Here is an 18,675-nt window from a genome sequence, read left to right on the forward strand (position 1 = left end):
GAGGTTGGCTAAGGCTAAAATGTGGGTTTAAAATTCAAAGAATGCCTAGATCATTTCTTTTTCAAGTGCATGCTATGATTTTGCCTTGAAAGGTTTAGAAAGATTGTTCTAGGATTGGTGAGACATCAATTAGCTACTTCTCACCCTAGAGTTTTCTCTAGGCACTCAAAGTCAATGCAATTGATTGGGTGGCCCTTGGCTAAGAAGATATAAACTAAAGCAAGAATCTAATAACTTTGCACCTATCTAGAACTTTCAATCCATCAAACCCTTCTAAAAGTAAGCTCAATTGCTCTTCAAAGCAATTCTCAATCCTCTAAGGACAAGGTAAAAATTTATTTTTATGATATGCATGATCCTAAAATGAATGCATAAATCGAATTAAAACTAAGTGTAATCTATATGAAAACTATATGCTAATGTATGTGTATGAGTATAGACATGTGTGTGGTATATGTATAAGTGCATGGATTATCTATATATGAATGAATGAAATGCAATAAATGAATGAAAGAAAATTTAAAAAAATTTTGCAAAAATTATGCCCTCACCCTCAAACTCAAATGAAACATTGTCCTCAATGTCTAAAATGAATGCAAAGATGGGCAAAATTGCGTGAACTAATCAATTAATGAAATATATACAATTGGGGATTAAATCAATATAAGCTCAAGTATTTCAAAATTAGCTCAAAATGATATTAACAATGAAGCTTTAGAGAGAAAAATGTGAAAAGGTATCCCAAATGTATGAATTTACACTGCTTAAGATGTTGCTTAACCTGTTGCGTAGGGTAAAGCGAAAGCATAAGCATTGGCAACATACCATAAGCATAAATGGTAAAAGGGTAACCTGTTACCTCCAAATGATGTGAAACAGATGCGGCTTGAAGAAAATTTGTGCAACTCATCAATGTCAGCAAAATTAGGATTTAAGAAAAGATAAAGTGCAAAAATAATGTGCAGGAAGATGAAAAAGTGTAAAAATATAAAATCTAACAGTTAAATCAAGAATTAAATCAAAAAGGCATTCACAAAATAACTATGTCCATAGCAGAAAATAAAATATAATAAACTAAAAGAAAGAAGTGCAAGTATAATCATAAAAACTAATTACCAAAGTATTACAACTATTACCAAAGTTTGAAAATGAAAATAAACAGATTACAAAATAAACCTAGAAGAGAAATTAGAACTATTGCTACTGATCAAGCTCTGCTGTCAAGGCTTTGTTGCTGCATCAGGGTCTGCTTCAGGTTCTGCAGTAGGTTCATTGTGATCCGAAGCTTCAGAAGCAGTTTCCAAATTTTCTGTGAGGTCTTTCATTTCTTGAAACATGGTTTGGCCCCAATGATATAAATTGTTGTAGGATTGGGCCAGTTTGTTGTAAAGCTCCAACATTTGAAGTTGATGTTGCTTCTGTTTCTTTTTAAGAGATAAAAATCTCTTTTTAAGTTTCTTTTCTAGCTTCTTCTTTTGGTTAACCTGCTGCTGACCCATGGTTTCAATTTTGATTTCTAAGCTCTTCAAGGTAGCAAGAATTTCTGTGGTGTCAGGTGAGGGAACAGATGGTTGGACAGTGAAACTTGCTATTCTGGATTCCAAGGATCTTAAGAGGGATAGAATGTCTGTTGAAAACTGTGGGGTAGTGGTTGGTTGTGGTTCTGCTGGTGCGAAGTTAATGGGGTCTGTAGTACCAGTGGTATCAGGATGCTGCTGTAACAGAGTGTAGGTGTGCCCTATTTTCTCACAGACATCCATATGCAACAACATTGTGCTGTCTATATATGATTCCCCAGAAACTGGCAGCAATTTATATAGACTAGCATCAAAGCTAAATGAGTTTGCTATAGCAGTTATATACCCCCCAAAAACTATACTACCTTTAGTATGCTTCGTGACAATTTGGTGCCAATGAGTAGCTATGAAATGGGCCGTGCTTACTTGTTTTCTCTCCTTCATGCACCACTAGAGAAACAAGTCACCAGCACCCACAATACTGTTACTGTGTCCCCTTCCTAAAACAGTATAAGAAATGAACCTATGGAGGTATTTCAATACATGATCAACTATCCTAGAGGCTTTTGCAGTCCTCTGTCTATAATAACCCCCAAAAGGTGCAATATCCTTCCAGAATTGAACAGGGTCATAAACAGTTTGCTGTCACTCAATGTTTTTATACCCCGAATCCTGAAAACCAAAAATTGCATTCATAGCAGCCATGTCTAACTCCCTATCAATTCCAGCACATCGAAAATATATCATATCTTTATGTTCAGGCACTGTTGGTTTGAAACTCAGCCTTAAGGAACTCAAAAATTCCAGGGTTAAATCCTTGTACACTGGTTCCCTAATTTTAGCAAAATCAGTCCAGCTAACAGCATTCAAATAGGCAAATACATAGTCATAAATGCCTAATTCTTTCAAAATCTGCTCATCCATATACTTGTTTGCCAAAATAGTTTTAGAAACTAATTTCTCATAGGCCTTTTTCATATCCATATCCCTAAAAGCCCAAGGTAATGGAGAAATTACCTCCTCGATAGTATCTGCAGATGACGCAGGTGCTGGAGAGTGTAAGGGAGACTGAGGTACTGGTGTTTGGACCACTGGTGTTGGGGTTTGCGAGGAAGACCTGGTCCTTTTGCTGACTGGTTCAGAGGATGGCTGAGGTGGAGAATTTAGGTCGAAAGGAACAGAGGGTACTCGTTTCCGTTTTCCGACAGGGGTTTCCTTGGGTCTACCTGCAGCCCTTTTAGTTTTACCTTTGGTTTTCGTTTGAGTAGGCGTAGGCTCAGGCACTGGTTCTGGGGAATGGGTGTCGAGAATTGGTGTTTCATTTTGCGGTTCGGTTTGCGGCGAGAGGGGAGTCGGCGGAATGAGAGGTGGTATTTGGCTTGGGGGTAGTGGTGGTGACTGAGGTGGTGGCGATTGAGGTAATGGCGGCGTTTGTGGTGGCGGTGACTGAGGGAGCGGCGGACTGGGGCTGGGGTTAGGGTTTGTGGGCAATGAGGATGGAATACCCATTTTTGATTTGACAGAATGTCGAAATCTACTGAGTTTGGGTTTATAGGAAGATCACATTTTAATTCTTACCATTTTAATGAAAAGAAAGAAACCTTTCGGCTTCCTATAAAGATTGCCGGAAAAAATAGCGTGGGAAAGGAGTCGACGAGGTTTATCGGGAGTGTGGGCGAGGCTTTTGGAAAATTGGCGGACATTTTGGGCTATTTTAAATTGTGGGGCAGACTTGTTGTAAGATGGGCCATGCTTGGGGTTAAACATAAGGTTCAGCAGAATTTGCTTAAGACTCTGCTTGACAAGCAATGTCATCAGCAAGTTTCGGCAGGTTTTTGGAAAAATTGTGGTTTTGCTTGCCAAAAACAGTCCAAAAGCTATGGAATTCTATCATGACCCTCAGCAATTACCACATACACACAAACACCATAAAATTAAAGAATTTTAGCTCATCATCTCTCATAAACTTAGTAAGCATAGCACATGTTCATTTAGCTTTTTGCAATCATTGTTCATTTTAAGCACCCATTGTGACTACCTTTTTGCACATTTAATGAAATGGTCTCCTCTCTAAACTTATACCAAAAGCACATTTTCAGCAGCATTTGAGACAAGTTCCAAACATTCAAAAATTGCAGAAAAGACATAGAAACTGACTTTTTAAGCAGCATGAACAGTAGCGTGAACAGTAACCAAAATCTGCAGATTACAAAAACTAACAGCAATTCAAACAAAAACATGCAAATTCCTATCAGACTACAAAATTATATATACACTAAAAGGTAAAACTTAACAAACACTATTTTTGCACCTCAATAAAGCTCACATCAGTCCTAAATATCAAAATTGATCCTCATTCAAGTTGCATTTCATAGAATTTACACAAAACACAAAATCAAACATGTGCTATCAAGTATATTGCAATATCAGCAATTTAGCACAAGTTTAAAGGTGTTACTGTTCACAGGTACTGGATAAATTGCAGAATTTTGCTTATACTTACTCCCTTTCAATTCTTTCTTTTTGCTACAAGTGTTAATTTGCCCAATCTTCATGAATGACCTACAAAAGATAAACAAATGTCACTTTTGAGTTTAATTAGGGTGAAAACTGAAAATGAAATGAAATGGAAAATTAATAAACTATAAAAGGATACGCTTGGGTTGCCTCCCAAGAAGCGCTTGTTTAAGGTCTTAAGCTTGACCTTCCACTCCAATTCACCTAAGTATCCCTGATTGGAGAACTAAGCCATGAAACCTCTACAATCCTTTGTGTGGGTTCTCCAACAATATAATGCTTTAATCTCTGCCCATTAACTTTGAAAGTCCCTGAGGTTTCATTGCCTATCTCAACAGCTCCATAGGGGTATACTTTTATAACAGTGTAGGTTCCTGACCATCTTGACTTTAATTTTCCTGGAAATAACCTTAACCTAGAGTTGTATAGAAGAACAACATCACCTTCCTGAAATTCTTTCCTCCTAATATGCTTATCATGCCATCTCTTAGTTCTTTCTTTGTAAAGCTTGGCATTTTCATAAGCATCCAGTCTAAGTTCCTCAAGTTCATTTAGTTGCAGCATTCTTTTTTCTCCTGCAGTTTTTAAGTCAAAATTCAGTGTCCTTATAGCCCAATATGCTCTATGCTCCATGCTCCAACTCCAAAGGTAGATGACAAGCTTTCCCATAAACCAATCTAAATGGGGTGGTTCCAATAGGAGTTTTAAAAGCTGTTCTATAGGCCCAAAGAGCATCATCTAACTTTAGTGACCAATCTTTCCTTGAACTATTCACTGTTTTCTCAAGAATTCTTTTCAGCTCTCTATTGGAGATCTCCACTTGACCACTAGTTTGTGGATGGTAGGGTGTTGCAATCTTATGCTTCACTCCATATTTTTGTAATAATCTTTCAAATTGATGGTTGCAAAAATGAGAACCTCCATCACTTATAATGGCACGTGGAGTTCCAAATCTTATAAAAATGAACTTTTTAAGGAATTTAATCACAACTCTAACATCATTAGTTGGAGATGGTATAGCTTCAACCCATTTGCTCACATAATCTACTCCAACTAAAATGTATTTGTGTCCCAAGGACGATGGAAAAGGTCCCATGAAATCAATGCCCCACACATCAAATAGTTCCACTTCCAATATATTTTGGAGGGGCATTTCATCTCTCTTTGAACTCCGCCTAAGTAGTTTGCGCTTAGCCAGTCCCAAGCCCGGGTAAAGGAGGAGGGTTGCGGTAGGTGACAACCAGCGTAAAAATTTCGTCACACCCTATGATATGAATTCAAATGATATAAACGTTGGGGCGTCCTCTACTAACGACGCGCTATATCGGAGCCCGGGTGTAGTGATAAATATGCAAGGGTGTAGGGCGTTCACCGAAAGCGACGCGCCATGCCGGCGCCCGGGTGTGGTGTTAAGTGAGCAAGGGTTCCCACATCATGGACGGGTGTGGGTAAAGAAGTTAGTCCATAGGACAGATAGTAGAACAAATAGTGGAACAGAACACAAGATAGATATAGAAAACAATAGAAGATATCATAGAAGGAGACCAATTAGGAAGGAGCAGGATAGGAGGAGGATCAGGGTTGGTACTTGGAATGTTGGATCACTTACAGGAAAATTAATGGAGCTTGTGGATACCTTGGAAAGGAGAAGGGTGAATATTACTTGCATTCAGGAGACTAAATGGGTAGGAGAGAAAAGTAAGGAAGTGGGTAATTCAGTGGTACAAACGTGGTTTACCTGGAAAGGAGAGAAATAAGAACTGAGTGGGTATAATCATAGATGAATATTGAAAGACGCAGATAGTAGATGTGAAAAGAGTAGGAGATAGAATTATACTAGTAAAGCTAGTACTAGAAGGAGAAACAATAAATATAGTTAGTGCTTATGCCCCACAAATAGGACTAGACAGTGAGAGTAAACAAAGGTTTTGGGAAGATATGGATGATTTAATGCAAAGCATACCGAATGAAGAGAATGTTTTCATTGGTCCATTTGAATGGACATGTAGGAAGTGATAGGCAAGGTTATGAAAATGTTCATGGAGGTTTTGGTTTTGGCAGTCGAAATGAGGAGGGAAAAAGCATCCTGGATTTTGCTATGGCATACGACCTAATACTAGCAAATACCTACTTTATAAAAAGAGAGTCACATTTAGTGACTTTCAAAAGTGGGCAACATAGAAACCAAATCGACTTCCTCTTAACCAGGAAGACAAATAGAGCTCTATGTAAGGATTGCAAGGTCATTCCAGGAGAGGCTTTAACAAGTCAACATAGGTTGGTGGTCTTGGATGTCAAGTTTAGGAACAATTCAAGTAAGGTTAGAAGAAATAGTGTAGCTCGAACAAAGTGGTGGGAGTTCAAAGGAGTAAAGCAAGTGAAGTTCAAAAATGAGCTTCTCGAGTCCGAAGTATGGAAGCTAGATATGGAGGCCAATGATATGTGGATACAGATGGCATCAAAGATTAGAGAAGTAGCTAGAAAAGTACTTGGAGAGTCTAGAGGACATAGACCACCCTCAAAAGAGAGATGGTGGTAGAATGAGGAAGTATAGAAGGCAGTGAAGAGAAAGAGGGAATGGTATAAAAAATTACCTAAATGTGATAATAATGAGGCATATGAACAGTACAAGATAGCAAAGAAAGAGGCAAAAAAGGCAGTTAGTCAAGCAAGAGCACAGGCCTTTGAAAAGTTATATGAGAAACTTGGAACTAAAGAAGGAGAGAAAGATATTTATAGATTAGCAAGGAGTAGAGAAAGGAAATGTCAAGATCTCAATCAAGTTAGGTGCATTAAGGATAAAGAAGGAAAAGTGTTGGTGAAAGATGAGGACATTAAAGAAAGATGGAGAAATTATTTTAATGATCTCTTTAATAATAGTCAAAATGGTAATAGCGTGAATATAGATTATAGAACAATAGAAAAGAATGTAAATTATACTAGAAGGATTCGATCTTTAGAAGTAAAGGAAGCACTTAAGAGAATGAAAGTGGGTAAAGCCTGTGGACCCGATGAAATACCAATTGAAGTGTGGAAGTATTTGGGAGATATGGGAGTGGCATGGTTAACTAAATTATTTAATAAGATTCTAAACTCAAAGAAAATGCCTGATTATTGGAGGAAGATTATTTTAGTAACTATTTTTAAAAATAAGGGAGACATACAGAGTTGCTCAAACTATAGGTGAATTAAACTCATGAGCCATACTATGAAGTTGTGGGAGAGAGTTGTGGAGCATCGACTACGTCATGATACTTCTATCTCTCTCAATCAATTTGGTTTCATGCCCATTGCGTTCAACTATGGAAGCGATCTTTCTCATTAGAAGCTTGATGGAGAAATATAGAGATGTGAAGAAAGATCTACACATGGTTTTATTGATTTGGAGAAGGCTTATGATAGTGTTCCAAGAGAGATCTTATGGAATGTGTTAGAACAAAGAGGGTATCTATTAGGTACATACAAGTATTGAAAGATATGTATGAAGGAGCAACTACTATTGTGCACAGTAGGAGGGGACACAAGTGATTTTCCGATCTCAATTGGATTACACCAAGGATCACCATAAGCCCTTACCTTTTACATTAGTTTTAGATGAAGACGAAACATATACAAGAGAGTATTCCTTGGTGCATGATGTTTGCGGATGATATTGTTACGATAGATGAGACACGAAGGAGTCAATAGGAAGCTAGAACTTTGGAGAAGTACTCTAGAGTCAAAGGGTTTTAAGTTAAGTAGAACGAAGACAGAATACATGCATTGCAAGTTCGGTGAAGGCCAAGCGGTGATAGGGAAGGAGTTAGTTTGAATGGGGTGGTCTTGTCCCAAAGTAATCACTTTAAATATCTAGGCTCGATCCTTCAAGTAGATGGGGATGCGAGGAGGATGTTAGTCATAGGATTAAAGCGGATGGTTGAAGTGGAGATGTGCCACGGAGTTTTATGTGATCGTAAGATTCCCAATAAATTAAAAGGAAAATTTTACTGCATGACCATACGACCTGGCTATGTTATATGGTAGTGAGTGTTGGGCCTTTGAAAGAGTCGTATGCATCTAAGATAAGAGTTGCAGAGATGAGAATGTTAAGGTGGATGAGTGGCCATACTAGACTAGATAAAGTCCGTAATGAGAGTATCAGAGAAAAGGTAGGAGTGGTGCCAATTGAAGATAAGTTGAGAGAAGGGAGATTGAGATGGTTTAGTCATGTGAAGCGTAGACATACGGAGGCTCCAGTTAGACAAGTAGAGCACATTAGGTTAGAGGATAGAAAGAAAAAAAGGGGTAGACCTAAATTAACTTGGAGGAGAGTAGTACAAAATGACTTAGAAGCATTACACATTTCTGAGGATTTAACCCAAAATCGTTCAGAGTGGAAAAAGCGAATCCATATAGCCGACCCCAAATTTTTGGGATAAAGGCTTAGTTGAGTTGAGTTGAGTTGAGTATTTCATCTCTCTTTGAGATATTACCCATCCTTTGACACCTATCACATGCATTTACAAACTTCCTCACATCCTTAAACATGTGTGGCCAAAAGAACCCTGCTTGAAGAACTTTTTCTGCAGTCTTTTTTACACTCGTATGACCCCCATAAAGTGAAGAATGGCAATCTTTAATAACATTCCCTATCTCCTCATCAGCTAAACATCTTCTAATCAGCCCATCTCCACATCTCTTGAACAAAAATGGCTCCTCCCAATCATAATCCTTTACATCAAAAAGAAATTTCTTCTTTTGCTGCCATATTAGATCAGGTGAAAGGATTCCACACACTAGATAGTTCACAAAATCTGCATACCAAGGGGCTTGTGCATTCATGATTACTAACAGTTGCTCATCAGGAAAATAATCATCTATTGGGGGCTCTTTTCTCAAATTGTCTCCTTGTTCTTGCCTCAATCTAGATAGATGATCTGCTACCACATTTTCTACTCCTTTCTTATCCTTAATTTCCAAGTCAAACTCTTGAAGGAGTAGCACCCACCTTATCAATCTAGGTTTAGCCTCTTTTTTCTGAAGGAGATACTTGATAGCTGCATGATCCGTGTACACTATTACCTTTGACCCCACAAGATAGGATCTAAATTTGTCTACTGCAAATACCACTGCCAAAAACTCTTTCTCTGTAGTAGAATAATTTATTTGAGCATCATCTAAGGTCCTACTTGCATAGTATATTGCATACACCTTCTTATCTCTCCTTTGTCCCAAAACAGCCCCAATGGCATAATCACTAGCATCACACATTAACTCAAAAGGTAATGACCAATCGGGTGGCTGCATAATAGGAGCAGATATCAAAGCTTCCTTTATCCTGCAAAAAGCATTCATACAATTAGTATCAAAATTAAATTCCACATCTTTACTCAATAAATTGGTAAGAGGTTTAGAAATTTTAGAGAAATCTTTGATGAATATCCTGTAAAATCCAGCATGCCCCAAGAAACTCTTCATTCCCTTCACAGATGTTGGGGGTGGCATTTTCTCAATAATTTCTACCTTTGATTTATCCACCTCAATACCCCTATTTGACACAAGATGTCCCAAAACAATTCCTTCTTGTACCATAAAATGGCACTTTTCCCAATTCAAAACTAAATTGAACTCTTCACATCTCTGCAAAACCTTAGACAAGTTAGATAAGTATTCATCAAAAGATTTACCATACACAGAAAAATCATCCATGAACACTTCCATAATACCCTCAATCATGTCAGAAAATATGGACATCATACATCGTTGAAATGTAGCAGGGGCATTACATAGTCCAAATGGCATCCTTCGATATGCAAAGGTACCATAAGGACATGTGAAGGTAGTTTTATCTTGATCATCTGGGTGAATAGGGATCTGAGAGAACCCTGAATAGCCATCCAAATAGCAAAAATAAGAATGATGAGCTAGTCTCTCAAGCATTTGATCTATAAATGGTAATGGAAAATGGTCCTTTCTGGTTGCATTATTCAATTTCCTATAGTCTATACACATTCTCCATCGATTCTGATCCTTGTAGGTATTAGTTCATCATTTTCATTTTTCACTACTGTGATGTCCCCTTTCTTAGGTACAACATGGACTGGACTTACCCAATTGCTGTCAGAAACAGGGTAAATAATACATGCATCAAGCAATTTCAAGATCTCCTTTTTCACAACCTCTTTCATATTTGGATTCAATCTCCTTTGTGATTCTCGAGAGGCTTTATGGTCATTTTCTAACAAAATTCTATGCATGCACACAGAAGGATGTATTCCTTTAATATCATCAATGGTATAACCAATTATTCTTCTATGCTTCCTAAGAACTCTCAATAATTTTTCAACTTCACAATCAGTCAATTTAGCACTAACAATCACAAGATATGTAGAATTTTGACCTAGAAAAGCATACCTGAGATTTGTTGGAAGAGGTTTCAACTCTACCTTAGGTGCCTCACCTTTTTCAAGCTTTGATGATGAAGTTGTTTCTTGCTTCAAGTTCCCAATCTTTTCAATTTCAGTCATAGGCAAAGGTGGATTTCCTTCCAAAATTGTAGCATATTCTGCAGCTTCTTCAATCTCATCCCCTTTTTTGATGTTATGAACCAAACAAGCTTCTAAGGGATCTTTAGGATGTTGCTTTTTAAGCACTTCTCTAACCTCTTCATCTATCACATCAACTCTCAAGCATGAGTTTGAATCATCTTTCTTTTTCATTGCTTGAAACAAATTAAATTCAACTTTCTCTTCCCCAACTTCTAATGTAAGCCTCCCATTTTTTACATCAATCACAGCTCCAGCAGTAGCAAGGAAAGGTCTACCAAGAATAATAGGAATGTGTACATCTTCCTCCATTTCCAATACCACAAAATCCACTGGTATGAAAAATTTCCCAACTTTCAGAGGAACATTCTCAATCACCCCAATTGGAAATTTAATAGACCTATCTGCTAACTGTAGTGATATAGTAGTAGGCTTCATTTCTCCAATCTTCACTTTCTCATAGATAGACAATGGCATCAGACTAACACTGGCTCCAAGATCACATAAAGCCTTATCTATACTGATATCCCCAATGTGACATGGTATGGAGAAACTTCCAGGATCTTTCAGTTTGGGTGGAAGCTTATTTTGCAAGATAGCACTGCTTTCTTCCGTGAGAGCTACAGTCTCAAATTCCTCCAATTTCTTCTTGTTAGATAAAATCTCCTTCAAAAATTTAGCATACGAAGGCATTTGTGCTAAAGCATCAGTGAAAGGAATAGTCACATGCAAAGACTTCAATACCTCCAAGAACTTCCCAAATTGTTTATCCAATTTTGCTTTCTGAAATCTTTGTGGGAATGGTAAAGGTGGCATGTAGGCTTTAGGTGCAACGTATTTAGGCTCTTCTTCTTTGCTCTCCCCCTCCTTACTTCCTTTTTCTTCCACTGAATTTTCTTTCTCAGCTTCAATTTGTTCATCTCCTTCTCTGTTTTTCTTTTCTTCAATTTTCTCTTCAATTTTTTTATATCCATTTTCCAATATTTTTCCACTTCTCAATGTAATAGCCTTGCAATGCTCCCTTGAATTTTCTGGCTGGCTAGGGAGCTTCCCAAATGCTTTGTTACTTGAAGAGCTAGCTTGTTGAGCTATTTGATTTTCTAACATCTTGTTGTGTGTTGCCATTTGATCTACTTTAGATGCTAATTGAGAAATCATTTCTTGTTGACTTTGATGGCTCACAAGTAGAGTTTCAATCATAGATTCCAATCTAGCTGTCTTGTCTAGTTGTGCTTGTTGTGGTAGAGGTGGAGCAGGTGCATTTTGAGGTTTAGAAATTCCAGGAGGAGGGCCTCTATTTTGCTGAAAATTCTGATTTTGTTGATATCCAGAAGGTTGCTGAAAATTCTGATTTTGTCCTTGTCTACCTCCCCAAGAGAAATTGGGGTGGTTTCTCCATGCTGGATCATAAGTTGCAGAAAATGAGTTACCACCTGGTCTTTGATTGTAGTTCCCCACATAATCCACTTGCTCACTTGAAAAATCTTGATTACGTGTAGAAAAATCTTCTGCACAATTGACATTTGCAGCTCCAACTTCTAATGTATTACTAGAACCTCCAGCTGAAGAATCTACTTTTATGCTCAGCTTGTCCATCTTCCTTGTTAAAGCATCAAACTTAGCATTAATCATATTCATGGCATCAAGCTCAAACATACCAGCTGGTTTCTTGATCTCATTCCTCTCACAACTCCATTGGTAGTTGTTATAAGCAATTTTATCAAGAGCAGAAAAAGCTTCATCTTCAGATTTCTCCATAAGGTCACCTCCAGAAGATGCATCAATTGTACTTCTAATAGCTGGTGAAACTCCATTGTGAAAGTGTTGAACAAGCATCCACTTAGGAATCCCATGATGTGGACATCTCCTTTGCAAATCCTTGTACCTCTCCCATGCTTCATACAAGCTCTCATCATCTCTAGGTTTGAAAGAAGTCAGCTCATTTCTTAGCTTAACTGTCTTGCTTGGTGGAAAATATTGAGCTAAAAATACTTGAGAAAGTTCATCCCATGTTGTGATAGAACCCGGTGGCAAAGAATGTAACCACTCTCTAGCTCGGTCCTTCAGAGAAAAAGGAAATAATCCGAGTCGAATTGCATCATCAGAAACTCCATTTATCTTCAACATATCGCTGATCTCAAGAAAGTGTGCTAGATGCACATGTGGACTTTCACTTGGATTTCCTCCAAATTGTGATTGTTGCACCATCTGACAGAGTGCAGGCTTCAGTTCAAAATTATTAGCTTCTACCCTTGGTCTTGTGATACTTGGCATGAAATCTCCAATGTTAGGATAGGCATGATCCTTCACAGAGCGGTTGTTATTGTTGTTGTTGGCCATTTCTTCTTGTAATTGCTCTTGCTCTTGTGCTCTTTCTTGTTGTTGTTGAGCTTTAATTTCAGCTTTTCTCCTCTTAGATTCTGCTCTTAAAGCTTTTGCTGTCTTTTCTATTTCTGGGTCAAAGAATAGATTGATTTCTTCACTTTTTGTCCTTCTCATAAAATAAAGCACCTGAAAAACAAAAATAAACAAATTCTCAAAGTAAAATGGTAAAAAGAAAATAAAATAAAATGCCCAAATTAACCAAACAAACAATTGTTCAATATCAAACAAAAATCAAATCCCCGGCAACGGCGCCAAAAACTTGATGTGACTTATCCGCAAGTATACGGGTCGTCTCAAGTAATAAAGTGATGAATCAAGTATCGTTCCCACGAGGATTTGCTGTTTGAGTACTAAACTATGAATGAAGCGATTATTTGGGCTAATGATTAATGAATAAATGGTAAATGTAAATAAGCAAGGTAAATTGATTAATCTAATTGAAATGGGTAAAGAACAAACAAATAAATTCTAATTCTAGTTCGCAATTAAACTAAATTAACAATGGGTAATTTAAACGAAAATCTAATTATGGTAAAAGTGATTCCAGAGTTGGGGGTTTATGCATAAATTAATTGGGATTTATCTTGGGCATTCCAATTTTTAGGGAAAAATAGAGTTTGAAGGAAATTGATTCTAAATCCCTTTGATATCTTTTTCAAGTAAATCAAAGTGTATTCTAAAATAGCCAAACCTACTTTCGTATGTATTTGATTACTTTAAAACCCATTAAGTTTTGTAACCAATAATTAATTCCTCTTAAAATCCTAGTTTATTTCTAAATCTAGGTGATTTTAAGTTCCAATCCATGATTACCTATCAATGACTTTCACCTTTCGGTCCTTCAATCAAAGATTAACACAATACCCAATGGGTACCAACATTAGGCAAGTAAATTAAGCACACAAGGAAGGAATCAAAACTCATATTCATATAAAATAAGGAAATACCCAGTCCAAATCCACAAATTAATCTAAAACATATTTCCCAACTCTGAAATCTAAAGAAATTAGTCACTCATGATGGTATTTATAAGAAATATTGATGGAAAAGTAAAGGAAAACATGATAAGAGGACTGAAATAGAAAAACCCAGGTGGAAGAACCAAAGTCCCTGGTTTCTGGAGCTCCAAAACTGGTGCAGCAGCTCTTCCCCAAGAGAAATGGCGTCTTCTCCCTTTCTTTCTATTAGATTTTCTTTCCTTTTTGTTTTTCCTCCCTTTCCTCTTGTGGCAAAAATAAGGAAATGATGAATTTATATGGTCCCTAAAAGTTGCCCTAAAAGTAAATAAAAGCCAAGGAGTGGATAGGAAATGAGGTGTAAAATTATCCAAGTCGTGACATCTTTCACGTTAGGCGATGCAGCTTAGGTTCGGCTTAACCCTAAGCGACTTCTTAGCAAATTTTAGCCTCAGTCGCTTCATGCTTAAGGTTAAGCGGACCTTCAAAGAAATCTCGGCAGACTTAGAGTAGAATGGATTCTTCTGCTCATGCTTGACTTGTGCTGCTCCTTAAGTACTGCCGCTTTACCCTAAGCATGACCTTAAGCAAAGTCTCAAGCAAATTTCGGCTAGTTTGTTCTTTCAAGGCTTGATTTCTTTAACTTTCCTCCATGCTTAAAGAACATCAAATCTCTTCAAATTATTTCCTATTGCACTCATTGATCTTCGATTTGCCACAAAATCCTATCAAAACAACAAAAATTACGAAAATCAAATATAAAGTATCTAAAATTAACAAATAAGATAAAATAAAGCTAAAAACATAAAATATACTAAAATATGAGGGCAAAATGGATGCAAAACTACCCTAAAATGCCTATATGAATTGAGTATAACATAGACCACGTGGAACTTCTGCTGGACGAGGTGGTCAAAAGCGTGGCAATGGAGCAGGACGTAGCAAGGGAGGAGTTGCTCGTGCCAATGCCACACAAGCAACTGGAGTTGATGGTGGGCATGGAATTGTGACAGATTCAGATCGAAAGGGTCTTAGTGGATTAAATGAAGAGCAGTGGGTTGCTTTGCTAGGAATGTTGAATTCTTGTCAGAATGGTGGCAATGAGAGGCTGACAGGTACGCAGAGGATATTTCCTTGGATTATTGACACAGGAGCTTCCCATCATATGACAGGAACGTTGGCATTTTTGAGTGAATGGCGTGATATTGTGCCATGCTCAGTCGGGTTACCTAATGGAGAAAAGACCTTGGCGATGAAAGAAGGAACTGTGTTGCTTGGAAGAGACTTGAAATTGCAACGAGTCCTTTATGTGCCAAATTTGAATTGCAATCTGATCTCTGTATCACAACTACTTAATGATTCAAATTTGGTTATTGAACTCACTAACAAAATTTGTGCTATACAGGACCTAAATTCGAGGAACCTGATTGGAGCGGGTGAGCAACGAAGGGTCAGATTTTTCTCAAGGGAGTGACATCGGTACATGCTTGCAAGGTAACTGATGTGGGGTCTTTTGAGTTTTGGCATAAGAGAATGGGTCATCCTTCTTATAAGGTAGTAGAGTTAATTCCAGAAGCTGGTAGCATTGGTAGGAAAACTAATAAAACTTGTGAAGTTTGTTTTAGAGCAAAGCAAACAAGAGAGATTTTCTTTTCTAGTGACAATAAAGCTGATGGTTGTTTTGAATTGATACATTGTGATTTGTGGGGACCTTATAGAGTTCAAACTTCTTGTGGAGCAATTTACTTCTTAACAATTGTTGATGATTACTCTCGTGCTATTTGGATATATTTGCTGAATGGAAAACAAGAAGTAGCTTGTGTTCTTAAGAAATTTGTTGTGACGGTTAAACGCCAATTTGAAAAAAATGTGAAAATTGTCAGAAGTGATAACGGAAGTGAATTTATGTGCTTGAAAGAATATTTTGATGAACAAGGGATGTTGCCTCAGACTTCCTGTGTAGGAACACCTCAACAAAATGGCCGAGTGGAAAGAAAACATCGCCATATTCTTAATGTGGCAAGAGCTTTGCGTTTCCAAGCAAATTTACCCATAGAATTTTGGGGAGAATGTGTACTTGCAGCCGGGTATTTGATTAATAGGACTCCATCTATGTTATTAAATGGTAAAACCCCATATGAGATGCTCTTTGGGAAAGTACCTTCTTACAAACACGTTCGGGTTTTCGGTTGTTTGTGCTATGCGCATAATCTGAATCGAGATAAAGATAAATTTGGTAGTAGAAGTCGTAGGTGTGTTTTTGTTGGGCATCCATTTGAAAAGAAGGGATGGAGATTGTATAATTTGGAAACTAAAGAATACTTTGTTTCAAGAGACGTGGTATTCGCTGAAACAGAATTTTCATATGCAAATGAGAAAACAATGGGTGATGAACTCATTAAAAATGGAGTTGAGGAGTTGGGTGATGAAGTTGATGGTTTAGAGAACAACTTGGGAAAGGAGCACGATGAAAGTGTGGGTAGAGAAAGTGAGGTGAATCCTGAAATGGAAGAATTGATCCATGAAAACAGTGAGGAAGTGGATAGAGGTGAAGTTGTTGAAGAGCAACTAGGTAGGGGACAAAGGGCCAAGCAACCTAGTGTTCGTTTGAAGGATTATGCGACAAACGCCATCAAACAAGCCCCTCGGTATGCTCACCTTCCCAATCTGATTCCTCAGGTACGCCTTACTCTATAGCACATTATGTGGGTTATGATAAATTCTCTGCACAACACTGATGTTTTGTGGCAGCCATTACTACAGGACATGAACCAAGCTCTTATGCAGAAGCAGTTAAGGATGAACGGTGGAGAGCGGCTATGGGAAAAGAAATACAGGCTTTGGAGGATAATGGTACATGGACAATTAAAAATCTGCCATTTGGGAAGAAAGCAATAGGAAGCAAGTGGGTATACAAAATTAAATACAATTCTGATAGAAGTGTTGAACGATACAAGGCGCGGTTAGTAATATTGGGAAATAATCAAGTTGAAGGCATAGATTATCAGGAGACTTTTGCTCCTACAACAAAAATGGTTACTGTGCGCACCTTTCTTGCCGTTGCCGCTGTAAAGAATTGGGAACTCCATCAGATGGATGTCCAAAATGCTTTCTTACACGGTGATTTGGAGGAAGAGGTTTACATGAAGATGCCGCCTGGATTTGCTTCTCAATCACCAAGGAAGGTTTGTAAACTCCGGAAATCTCTATACGGTTTGCGGCAAGCACCTAGATGTTGGTTTGCGAAATTGGCTGCTTCTCTAAAAGCTTATGGATTTCAGCAATCATATTCAGATTACTCTTTGTTCACTTTTATTTGGAATGTATTCAATTGAATGTGCTTATTTATGTGGATGACCTTATTATCTCCAGTAATGATGTTTCCGCTGTACAAAAATTCAAGAACTATTTGAGTCGTTGTTTTCATATGAAAGACTTGGGGAAACTGAAATTTTTCTTAGGGATTGAAGTAGCCAGAAACTCGAATGGTATTTTCTTGTGTCAACGTAAGTATGCGTTGTATGTAATTTCAGAAGTTGGATTATTGGGTTGCAAGCCGGCTAAAACTCCTCTTGAACAAAATCACAAGCTGGCCCTTACCGAGAGTGATGATGTGGATGACCCTGCTCAGTATAGGCGTCTGGTGGGACGGCTTATTTATCTAACAATAACTCGGCCCAAGTTGTCTTATTGTGTGCATATTCTTGCTCAGTTCATGCAACAACCGAAGAAAGGTCATTGGGAGGCAGCTGTTAGAGTTGTGCATTATTTGAAAGGAAATCTAGGTCAGGGTATACTACTGCATGTCAATTGTGATCTCAAATTGTGCCATCGTGATTCTGATTGGGCTAGTTTGTCCTTTGTGAGACGGTCTTTGACCGGTTATTTTATTCTTTTGGGTGAATCCTATCTCGTGGAAGACTAAAAGCAACGAGCGGTGTCTCGCTCATCATTGAAGTTGAATATCGGTCTATGAGTACTACAACTTGTGAACTTAAATGGTTGAAAGTATTATTGAATTCTCATGGTGTGGCGCATCGAACCTATGAATTTGTATTGTGATAGTCGCACTCGCATATAGTCGCTATCGTCTATCATGAACGTACCAAGCATATTGAAGTGGATTGTCATTTTATCCGTGATGAGATATTGAATGGTAACATTCGAACAGATTATGTACGTAGTTCAATGCAACCTGCGAATATCTTCACAAAGGTGTTGGGAAATGATCAGTTTTACTTTCTTCTTCGCAAGTTGGGCATTCGAGATCTCCATGCTCCAACTTGAGGGGGGTATTGAAAAGGCAGCTGTTAGCTGCCACTTATTTTACATTTATTTAGGGCATTTGTTTAGGAATTTTTTTGTACATATCTGTTCTTACCTTTTGTTGTATGATTCTGATACAATTTTGATAGTTTAGCTTGATTAGGAACCTATTTATTAACTGTAATTTTTTATATATATCTTTGATTTCTGGGGCAATAAAGATCAGAATTCTTATTCCAAAATTTCTTGGTTCTTTTTCATTAGTGTTTTAATATAGGTTGCTTTATTTATTTATTTATCTAATTTATTTGTTTTAATTAAGTGTTTGAGAAATCTATATATTCTATAATAGGACTCTATGTTCGGTTAGTAAATCGCCAGGTTAAAGCTCTGGCAGTTTGTATCTAAGTTATACATGTCTTAATTAGGGAAATTTAGTGTGACAAGAGAAATAGTTGGTTTGCTTCCACAGAATAATTAATTGTGACACAAAATTTTACCATTAAAATC

The 18,675-nt window shown here is 37.6% G+C and overlaps 1 protein-coding gene and 1 non-coding gene across 4 annotated transcripts in view; both read left to right on the forward strand.

Annotated features, from left to right (window-relative positions):
* LOC110661812 (disease resistance protein TAO1-like) overlaps window positions 1-18,675 on the forward strand; it is a 53,419-nt gene that overhangs the window by 25,360 nt on the left and 9,384 nt on the right. The window lies entirely within an intron of this gene.
* LOC131173743 (small nucleolar RNA R71) lies at window positions 12,405-12,511 on the forward strand. Its single transcript, XR_009144057.1, has one exon. It is a non-coding gene; the product is annotated as a small nucleolar RNA R71 (small nucleolar RNA).

The sequence above is a fragment of the Hevea brasiliensis genome, chromosome 14, assembly GCF_030052815.1.
Source record: "Hevea brasiliensis isolate MT/VB/25A 57/8 chromosome 14, ASM3005281v1, whole genome shotgun sequence".
In the NCBI taxonomy this organism is placed as follows: domain Eukaryota; kingdom Viridiplantae; phylum Streptophyta; class Magnoliopsida; order Malpighiales; family Euphorbiaceae; genus Hevea; species Hevea brasiliensis.